Here is an 11,744-nt window from a genome sequence, read left to right as displayed (position 1 = left end):
ACGTGCAAACTCCACACAGTCAGTCGCCTGAGGCGGGAATTGAACCCGGGTCTCTGGCGCTGTGAGGCAGCAGTGCTAACCACTGTGCCACTGTGCCGCCCACGGCATTGGCGGATGTTCACTTCACCTCGCCAAATCTCACTCAAGATTAATATCAGGGCAGCAACTTTGCCCTTTGTCAGGGCAGACACACAGGGACAACAAACTTACATGAAGTAGTAGCAGGAATGGGTCCTTCTGCTCAACAATATGGGCAGCATGGTGGCTCAGTGGTTAGCACTGCTACCTCACAGCACCAGGGACGTGGGTTCGATTATAGCCTTGGGTGACTGTCTGTGTGGAGTTTGCACATTCTCCCCGTATCTGCAAGGCTTTCCTCTGGGTGCTCCACACTATAGGGATTCTATGAATCTATAAAGCCTGCTCCAGTATTTGCTGGAATCAGATTGGTGGTCTCAGCTCCACTTTTCCCTTATACCCTCGGACTCCATTGCCAGGAACCTAACTTAGCCATAAAAATATACCCCTGTTCTCTGGGGAAGAAAATTCCATGACTTCAACCCACAGAGAAAAACAATTCTCCCCATTAAATCAGAGATGCCCTATTTTTAAATGACGTTTCATAGCTCTAGACCCTCCTCCAAGAGTGAGCATCACACTCAGTATTTACTCTGCCAATTCCCGTCAGGATTTGGAGATGACTGTGTTGGACTGGGGTGGACAAAGTTAAAAATCACAGAACGCCAGGTTATAGTCCAACAGGTTTAATTGGAAGCACTAACTTTCAGAGCGCTGCTCCTTCATCAGGTACAATAACAACCACCTGATGAAGGAGCAGCGCTCCGAAAGCTAGTGCTTCCAATTAAACCTGTTGGACTATAATCTGGTGTTGTGTAAATTCCCCTCAGAATCTTCAACATTTTAACCAGCTTTGAATCCACAAAACACCAAAGGATGCAAATCCAATATGGCCACCTTCCCTCGTAAGATGGCCCCAAATCCCAGGAATCTGTTCAGAGAAACTTCACTGAAGTACTCTGACTTCCATTAAATCCTTACTTGTGTGAGGTGTCCAAAATTGCACAACACTTCTGCTCCTGTCCATCAAATTAACATATAATTAACATGCGTCACAGCACAGTTCCAGGAAGTATTAATTCAGCCAAAACAAGTTTGGGACATGCTGTAGCGAATCTCTTCCTGAAAGTGTTCAACAATTGAACAGATAGCTAAAGCCTATGGAAGATATCAAATCAGATCATTTGTGCAATCCGAGACCACATCATCAACTCTGTATTTATTACTGTCACCCACACTCCCCAGACTCAAACCAAGTGCAAGCTGCCACACACAGCAAGTGACCAGGAATACTTTCTGGTTCTACATTCAAAATTGGTAAACTCTTCCAAAAGGATGAACATAAACACATTCTCACGGAGTGAAACACTTCAAATTAAAACAGGAAACTGTTTTCTCACATAGTTATAATCATGAATAGAATCTCTATGCAAGCAGGTCATTCGGCCCATCAAATCCATACTCAGCCTCCAAACAGCATCCCACCCAGTTCCACCAACCCACCTTATCCCTATAACCCTGCATTTCCCACTGTTAACCCACCTAGCCTGCACATCCCTGGACACTATGGGCAATTTAGCATGACCAATTCACTCGAACCTGCACATCTTTGGACTGTGGGAGGAAACCTACAGGGAGATTACGCAAACTCCACACGGTCGCCCAAGGGTGGAAGTGAACCCGGGTCCCTGGCGCTGGGAGGGAAACAGTGCTGACCATTGAGCTACCGTGCCTCCCCAAACCTCTGTTGAGGTTTTTGGGAATTATCTGCAATACTTCCTCAGGGCTAACTATAGTTTTACTTCTGGTTGGTCTGCTGTAATGATACAAGGATTGGAGGGAACATAGGAAAAGTAGGAAAAAAGAGGAGCAACAGGAACAAAGGAGCCAGTTTAGGCCATTCAGCCCCTTGACACCGCTCCACCATTCTAGTTCATGGCAAATCATTTACCTCAATGCCATTTTACTATCCTATCCCCAGATCCCTTGATGTCAATATGATGTAGAAATCTATTGATCTCAGTCTCGAGCATATGTCTCACCTTCTAAAGGCAAAAGGAGGAGAATAGCAGCGTGGACATCTCCCGGTGTGTGGTTCTGTCCCAGAATGATGGTCTCATGTGCACTGCATCTTCAGATTATTCCATCGTTCCATAATCAGCTTTCCCCAGACCAGGAGCTGTGACAAACATTCTCTCAATTTAACTCTTCTTAACTATTATATATATGACTTCTGTCAATATTACAGGCACTGTGGTGGGACGATTTGTAAAGCCTATCACTGTATATTTCAGGTAAAAGCACACGTGACAATAAATTGCGATTATATTCTTCACTTGCATGTGGAAAATCTTTGGCACTGATCCAACTTCCTCAGAGCCAGCTCTCAGAGTGAGCAGGGCCCCCTGTTTTTGTGTGTCAGCCAGGACTCCCCTGATGGGACCAGGTTAGCAGCCCCAGTCAGGGAACTCATATTCTACAAGATCCACCAAGGTGACCTCATTACGATCAATGCATTCTCTACTGTGGGAGGCAAACGTGATTTAATGCACACCTCTCCCTACGCCTCTCTCTCAAGCACTTTCCTGCAGCTGAAACAACAATACCATTGGCAGAATGCAAAAACTATACTCATAACCCTGCTTCTCAGTCAAACAACAGCACAAGACAATTCACTGACAGGTAGGAATAATATTCACTTGAAAAACGGTGGCCTAGAAAACAGACAGGCCCATTTGCAAACTAACTGTCTTCAAAAACACATTTCATCATTACAAAAGTATGCTTTTGTAGAGAGAATTAAAATCAGCTGATAACAAATTTTACTGAAGCACTGATAGTGGCAAGATACACAAGACTTATTTGACTGAGATCCAAGGATTCATGAAAACCATTCAAAGAATTCAAACCAGCCACATAGCTAACTAAAAGATGTGACTTCATCTAAATTTTCAAGCTTTTGCTTTTAACCCTGGGCCTACATTGACATTGACAAACAACAGTTGACGTAATGAAATCAATTAACTGATAAAATATTTGTCAGGCCGGAATTTAGTACTGTATTTTATGTTACTTATCAAGCTTTGACTGATCACTAAGCGCACTCCATTTATAATCAGCACTGTCACACCTTTAAGAATGAAAAGAAACATTCATGGGATCAATCAGCTGTGTTCTAAGTTAATATTTATGGAGAAAGTGTGATCAAGCAAAAAAGCCATTTAGGATTTAGCTTTTTTTTGAAGATTAATGTGGCCCTTTTTTGTGTGCGTTTATGCTCATATTCACAAGTTTGGGCTGACTGATGGGAAAGCAAGGTCAAAGAAATGCCTTTATGCTTAGCCTTCTTTATAACAATGTTGATTATATATTAAGATTAAATACGAATACATGTTATCCTTCAGAGGTATATCAGGCTCTAACCTTATTGTTAAATAAATAAAACTCTATTCTATAAACTCTCTCATCTAATGACAGTCAACTCCATATGCTTCTTTCTGTATGTGTTTCTGATATTCACATGAATGGACTTCAGATTTCAATCCGGCTCTCTATATGTTTCCCTCCTTATTCCCGTGGCTCCGCCCACACTGTGCTATTTATGCCCCAGTGAAGAGCAGTGCTGTGACATCATCACCAGCTTACTCCAGGTTCCTGAAGACCTTACATAACAGACTCAAAACATGGAACCACACCCAGAATCGACGTCCATGTGGACACAGACACAAATGTGTAAAACAAAGTCATGACTTGAGTCTATTTTCAGAACCCTTACCTCAGTCTAAGGATTAATTAAATTAGTATTATTGAAGCATCAGATATAAAGTAAACTGTTCCCCTCTGAAAAAGAATCTAAAGTCTAATGAGAGGAAGCCATTTACAGAAAGATCAGTGCAGTTCAAATGAAGCATTATTAATTAAAGTGACATTTAGTGCTTTCAGGCAAATGTACAGACCTTTGGAGCCAGCCACATGCTCTCTGAAATGAAAGCAAACGCTTCCTGTCAAAGAACGAATACATTAAGGGGAGGAGAGAAGCTCCCCAAGCAAGTGCAATTAAAATTGAATGAAAATAAAACCCTGTTGAGATTGCTGATCAGTTCCACAGAACAGTGCTGGTACCGTTTAGTCAGAATGACATGTCCATTTGAAAGGAACTTGTCATTCTCCTCTCTGACACCCCTCTCATCATTTAACAACCATCCAGTAAACCATTCTAATTCCTCTCTGTGACTAATGAGCACCACAGAAATGTAGGTTGCTGTGAGCTCGGCTCGAAAACATATGTTAACTCAAGAAATAATGATACAACCAATTGATGTAATAATGCGCAAAGGAAATGTATCAAAACATATTAAGCAATAAGAATTCCACATTGACTTGCTTGAAAGCAAAGCTCATTTTCACATAAACCATTTGCAATCATTAATCAATATGTATATTGATTAACGATATCCCTGTACAACGATAGCTGCACTTCAATACAACTTTTTTATTCACTTGTGGGATGTGGGCGTCACTGGCTGGGCCATCATTTATTGCCTATTCCTCAATTATCTCATTTACAGCCAATGTACAAACCACTTACAAGTTTAATTATTCTTTATTTGCAACTCACAACCCAATGACTTTTGACAATCCTCTGCAAAAGCCTTTCACGACTTGGTGCAAGTCTAAATTTTGCAGCCCTGTTGATAAAGCCATCTCACAATTATTCTGACCGGTCGTAAGGGATTTTAACTTGTGCACAAACCCACAAGCTCAACGCAGCAGCATTAAGCAAACAGTGATTAATAATGTTGAGCATATTGATTAAACCGCCAAATGTTCAGGACAAAGTTAAACAATGTAAAGGGAGGCTCGTCGTGCAGCAATCTTGCCTTGAATTCAGGAGACTGCGTTCAAGTCTCACTCCAAATTCTCCAGTCAAAAATCAAAGCTGACTCCCTGGTGCACTGTTCTACCAAACGTTGGTGTCTTGCAAATGAAATGTAAAGTGCAGGCCCTTCATCTCTCTTCCTGAATGGCCATTCCATGGCAATTTTTCAAAGTGTGGCACAGTTCTCCCTAGTGTCCTGGAAGACAGTCACATCACCATGATGGATTATCTGATCATTATCACATTGCTGTGCAGAAACTGGCTGCTAAACTTTCTAGATTTCCACAGTGACTACACTTTTTTTTTAAAAATGCACTTCTTTGGCTGTAGCACAGTTTGGGATGAGCTTCATAAAATGGGCCATTAAAAAAGAACATCTTTTGTTCTCATTTCAGTCTGACAGCTCTGACTAGGGCTCAGGAGAGATTTACCGGGATGTTGCCAGGTATGGAAGGTTTGAGTTATAAGGAGAGGCTGAATAGGCTGGGAGTTTTTTCACTGGAGCATGGGAGGTTGACAGGCGACCTGATAGAGGTTTATAAAATCATGAGGGGTATGGATAGGGTTAATGGTAGGCGCCTTTTCCCTAGGGGGTACATTTTTGAGGTGAGAGGAGAGAGGTGTAAGTAGGACATGAGGGGCAAATGATTTACACAGAGGGTGGTTGACATGTGGAATGAACTTCCTGAGGAAGTGGTGGATGTGGGTTGCACAGTCACCTGTCAGCAAGTTTTGAATTTCAGATTTTATTTTTATTTAATTAAAATTTCATTATCTGCCCACCATGGTGGGATTCAAACGCATGGTCCTAGACTGTTTACCTGGTCCATTCCTCATCCAGTACCATCATCACTAACTCCCCAACTCCATACTATTCACTTCACACTCCCTCAAGGTATCAATTTCTATAACTGACTCACTCTGGACAAAATGGTTTACCCTGGTTAGCTTTATTCATGGTCAGAAGTCACATGACACCAGGTTATAATCCAACAGGTTTATTTCAAATCATAAGCTTTCGGAGCACTGTTCCTTCATCTGCTGGAGTAAAGAGAAACACACAGATATATCAGTTAGACGCAGAGAGATCAATGGGCAGAGAGAGCAAAAAGATTAAATGGTGTCAGTGGAGTGCCTACAGGCTGAATAATAAGTCTCTGCAGGTGACTGAAAGTGTCCAATGGTGTGAGTGAAGTGTCACAGGTGAATAGCAAGAGAAGGGATGACCTATAATCCGATTAAATGAGGCAGAGAGCAAATACAAAAAATTAAAAATAAGGTGGTGCTGGAGGCAAGGAGGCTGGAATCACATGATTGGTATAAGAGTTACATGCCAAGGGTCAAACCAAAGTAACAAGTAATCTAAAACTGCACAAACTAATTAAGGTAGAGAGATCATAACAAGTTATCAAGGTGATGGTGTCAAACCAGGACAGGGAGGAAGAGTTTACAGATACAGAAGTGTGGTCGGGTCACATGGAGAGCGACATGAACCCAAGATCATGGTTGAGGCCATCTTCATGGGTACGGAACGTGGCTATCAGTTTCTGCTCAGCGATCCTGCGTGGTTATGTATCTTGAAGGCCGCCTTGTAAGGTGCTTACCCGAAGATCCGAGGCTGAAGCCCCTTAACTGCTGATGCGTTCCCCGATTGGAAAGGAACGTTCTTATCTGGCGATTAGTGCGCAGTAACATTTATTCATACTTACCTTCGATCTTATTCTGGTCTTACTTGCAAGTGGAAACATCATCTCTATCTTTACATTATTCATCCCTTTCAGTGTCTTGGAGATCTCTAATAGGTCACCCCTCAGTCTCTTCCCCAACACCAACCTGCCTGATCTTTTTCAGTTGGTCCAACCTTTCAGACCCAGGACCATTCTAGTAAACCGTTTTTTTAGCACTTCTATATTCTTTTCATAAGGCGGAGAGCAGATCCTGGTTACAGTAGACCAAGTATCGTCTCACCAGGCTTCTATGCAAGGTTAGCATAAAACCTATTAATTTTAGCACCACACTTGCAGCGAGAACAATCGTTATTATGGTGCAGGAATCCAAGTGAGAATTGGAGTTAGAGGCAGAGTCAAGAGCTCCTCAAACTGCTTAATCTCAATTTTAAGAGCAGCAATAGAGAACGGAGATATTTTTGCTCCTCATTTGTAGCCATTTCTGTGTCAGCAAGTAATTAAAAATGAGAAAAACCATTTGACACATCTTAGCTCCTGGGTTATGAATACAGTGCATTAGTTACTGAATCATGATGATCTGTGTCCCTTGATCACTAATCTGGCATTGTCCAAATTCAATCTGAATAGAAACCTATCAAGCATCAGAGAGACAGCAGCTTTTATCCCATCAATCAAGGCCTAGTTTGAAAAACAAGGTTAAAACAAAATGTATTGCTTCATGAGCTCCTCATCCAGCTTCAAGTTTAACAGTTATGAAAGAGCAATTACTCATGACACTTAAATCACGTTTGCAATGAGGATTATTCTTATTATTTTCCTTACTTGATTCAGCGTGGGTCTTAATTCTGTAAGCGGAATATCATAGGCTCCTTACTCTGCCTTTAACTCTCTATCCATTTGAATTTAAGAGCTGCATTCAACTGCAGCTTCAGCTGAAAACGCATAAGCTTTTCCTGAGCATTTAAGAAAAGGGGGTAGGAAAAGACCCCGCAGCCTGCTGCCCCATTCAGTACAATCTATGGTCCTGGCTCCACTTTCCGAACCACTCTCCAATTCCCTGATTCCATGAGGAGCCAAAGATCTGTTGTTCTCAGCCGTATAGATACTCAGTGCTAGCGCACCCACAACTCTGAGTAAAGTCTTTGACAGTCTTGGAGATTTCTCATCCCTGTCCTAAACAGTCAGCCCCTTTACCCGGAGACTGGGTTCCCAGGTTCTTGATTCCCATGCCAGAGCAAACATCAGAGGTTTTGAAAAGATTTGTAGCTCAGGTGGTGGAGGAGGTCGTACATCTGTTTGCAGAATCTTAACATCCTCGCTTAGCGTTCTTCAAGCCGTTTCAATATGTTTCAGTGAGGTCACCTCTTCTAAAACCCAGAGAGTATGGGCTCAGTTTTCATCACAGACTACCTTCTCATCTCAGGGACCAATCTCGTAAACATCTCTAGCAGTGTGTCCATCCTTCCTTAGACGTGAGGAGCAAAACTCAAGATACAAGCATTCCAGACATGGGCTCATCAAACATATTTATAACCGTAGCAAGACCTGCTTATTTCTGCAGTCTAAGTGCATTGCAAAACAATAGTCAACATGCCATGTGCCTTCTTCAACTGGTTACGGTTTACAAGTGTTTACTTGTGTAAACACACCCACGCTCTTCTGGGCATCAACACTTAGTGGTGTAGTGGTAATGCTACTGGATGAGTAATCCTAGAACCACATGCAAATGCTCTTGGAATGTGTGTTCAGATCCCACCATGGCAGATGGGTGAAAATCGCACAATGCCAGGTTATAGTCCAACAGGTTTATCTGGAAGCTCCACAACCACCTGATGAAGGAGCAGTGCTCTGAAAGCTAGTGCTTCCAAATAAACCTGTTGGACTGTAACCTGATGTTGTGTGATTTTTAACTTTGTACACTCCCGTCCAACACCGGCTCCTTCAAATCATGGCAGATGGTGCACTTTTAATTAAGTAAAAATAAAATCGAGGATTAAAAGAGTGTCTACAGGTGACCATGCAATCACTGTCAATTGTTGTCCAACGACATGACCAGTGTGCCATTGCAGCAGCTGACACACATTCTTTTGATAGTGCCAAGTTCATTGGCCTTTTATAAAACATTCTGCTTTTCAATTCCTACTGCCAAAATGAATAGTCTCGCATTTCTCCATCACCATCTGCCCATTGAATAAATATGGTTTTAGCCCTGGCAGCTTTTGTGCCCTCACAGCTTATATTCCCACCTAGCTTTGTACTGTCAGCACACGTGGATACATTACTCTCAGGTTCTCTGCCAATGTCACTCAAATAGACTGCAAATAGCTGGGGCCTCATTTTGATCCTTGTCACACAGTCCACTTGTCATAGCTTGCCAACTTAAAAATGTCCCATTTATGGCTATCCCTTGCTTCCTGACCCTTAACCAACACTCCATCCATTTTAAAATAATTCATACTCTGTTCTCAATGCATTAAAAAAAAACGCTGCAGTCTAAAAGCAGAGAAAGTAGGACAATAAAGTATTTTTTCAAAGCAATTCTTCATAAATGCTGTGGGATAGTAATGCCATTTCTCTGACTTGCAGATGCTCATTGTGGATCCTTTCCTGATTTCCAATAATACCACATCAATAACAAAGTTTTCCTGATGGACAGAATCAGCACAGCTCAAGATTTACCTTTGACCTTCTTGAACATTTTGTCACGTAGGAAGCTAAGATTGATATTTCTAGCTGGAATATGGAGCATTACTCAGAGTTATCATTACTTTGTCATGCTACAAGTTCAAAATATATCTACTCAAATGATCTGCTGAAGTAAGAGTTACAGCTTTTAGTCACCAATAACATGGCTTAGTGATGTGTCTGATACAGTCAAGATCACTTTGCTTTTCAATCTTTAGTTGGCTGGAGGAGAGAGTCACCTCTCAGAACTCCTACAATCCTTAGAGTGATATTATTCAACAGGTCATTCTCCAATTGCTATAAACTTCACATTTATGTTCCTGTTTTAGGAGACACGGTTGTGTGGCAGTAATGTCAATCTGTCGACCATCCCTCAGAATTCAGAATGATGCTGTTGGGCTGGATGAATTTTCAGATGACAGAGGAGCCCAGTTTGGATCCACAAGTTTTCCCACAGACACGCTATTATGTGGGCAAATGTGGAGAGGCTTCCTTCTCCTTCCTCTGCCACCTTGTGCCTTGATTGATCAGAAGTGCCATGCCAAGCAATGACCAGCTTTCTCCACCCAGTCAATTTTTGGGGGGGATTTGGAGAGGGGTGTGTGTTTGGGCATCCAGATGCAATGGCCAAACCATTGCAGTCTGTTATTCAGGCACAGGGTTTCAATACTGGGCAGACGTGGCTTCCTGGAGGATACCTGCATGATCATGTGGTCATCCCACTGGTACCTCCCCCAGGACATCAAACAGGCAACTATTAGAAGATCCGAAGGCCTTTAATGTGACACGGCCAGACAGCACAGTTTCCATAGAATCCCTACTGTGTGGAAACAGGCCTTTTGGCCCAACAAGTCCTAATCGACCCTCTGAAGAGTCATCCCACCCAAACCAATTTCCCTACCCTATTACTCTACATTTACCCCTGATTAATGCACCAAACCTACACATCCCTGATTACTATGGACAATTTAACAAGGCCAATTCACCCTCACCTGCATATCTTTGGATTGTGGAAGGAAACCAGAGCACCCAAAGGAAACCCAAGCAGACACAGGGAAAATTGATTTCTGATGAATGGCTTTTGCCCAGAACATCAATTTCCCTGCTCCTCAGATGCTGCCTGACCTGCTGTGCTTTTCCAGCACCACTCTAATTCTGACTCTAATCTCCAGCATCTGCAGTACCCACATCTGCCACAGGTAGAATGTGCAGGCTCCACACACAGACAGTCACCCAAGGCTGAAATTGAACGCAGGTCCCTGAAGCTGTGAGGCAGCAGGGCTGACCACTGAGCCACCATGCTGCCCCGAGTTACTGTACAGTATGGGAGCGCGGGTAACAACAACCCTACAGACTAGGTCCTTACTTTACTTCCACCATCAATACAGAAAGACAGGCTAATGCACTGTTGACAGTGGTTCAAATCCCAGCATGCCAACTGGTGGAATGTGAATTCAGTTCATAAAAGAAAACCATAACTGAAGGCTAACGTCAGTAATGCTGATCATAAAGCTAATGTCGATCATCTGGTTCATCCCTTTAGGGAAGAAAATCTGCCATCCATATCCAGTGTATCCTCCATGCGACTTCAGACTCACAGTCAGGTATTGACAATGTACAGAGGAACCTCTCCAATACATATTTTGTTCAGATAATTGAATGCCGATAACACAGTTTAGCCAAGCATCGGAACCTCGCAATCTTGTTTGGATAATCCAAGGTTCGGATAATCAATGTTCAGATTATTGAGGTTCCTCTGCAATAGGCCACAGCTAGAGGACTGAAATTTTGCAATTGCAGCTCATTCTGACTCAATCTCCAGCATCTGCAGTACCCACATCTGCCACAGGTAGAATGTGCAGGCTCCACACACAGACAGTCACCCAAGGCTGAAATTGAACGCAGGTCCCTGAAGCTGCGAGGCAGCAGGGCTGACCACTGAGCCACCATGCTGCCCCGAGTTACTGTACAGTATGGGAGCGCGAGTAACAACAACCCTACAGACTAGGTCCTTACTTGACTTCCACCATCAATACAGAAAGACAGGCTAATGCACTGTTGACAGTGGTTCAAATCCCAGCATGCCAACTGGTGGAATGTGAATTCAGTTCATAAAAGAAAACCATAACTGAAGGCTAACGTCAGTAATGCTGATCATAAAGCTAATGTCGATCATCTGGTTCATCCCTTTAGGGAAGAAAATCTGCCATCCATATCCAGTGTATCCTCCATGCGACTTCAGACTCACAGTCAGGTATTGACAATGTACAGAGGAACCTCTCCAATACATATTTTGTTCAGATAATTGAATGCCGATAACACAGTTTAGCCAAGCATCGGAACCTCGCAATCTTGTTTGGATAATCCAAGGTTCGGATAATCAATGTTCAGATTATTGAGGTTCCTCTGCAATA

At 42.7% G+C, this 11,744-nt stretch overlaps 1 protein-coding gene across 8 annotated transcripts in view; it reads right to left on the bottom strand.

The window, feature by feature from the left end:
- Nucleotides 1-11,744, bottom strand: part of LOC122553085 (1-phosphatidylinositol 4,5-bisphosphate phosphodiesterase beta-4) — a 533,291-nt gene that overhangs the window by 499,337 nt on the left and 22,210 nt on the right. The window lies entirely within an intron of this gene.

This window comes from Chiloscyllium plagiosum, chromosome 9 (genome assembly GCF_004010195.1).
Source record: "Chiloscyllium plagiosum isolate BGI_BamShark_2017 chromosome 9, ASM401019v2, whole genome shotgun sequence".
Taxonomy (NCBI): domain Eukaryota; kingdom Metazoa; phylum Chordata; class Chondrichthyes; order Orectolobiformes; family Hemiscylliidae; genus Chiloscyllium; species Chiloscyllium plagiosum.
Note: the sequence above shows the minus strand (reverse complement) of the source record. Positions and strands in the feature narration are given on the sequence as shown.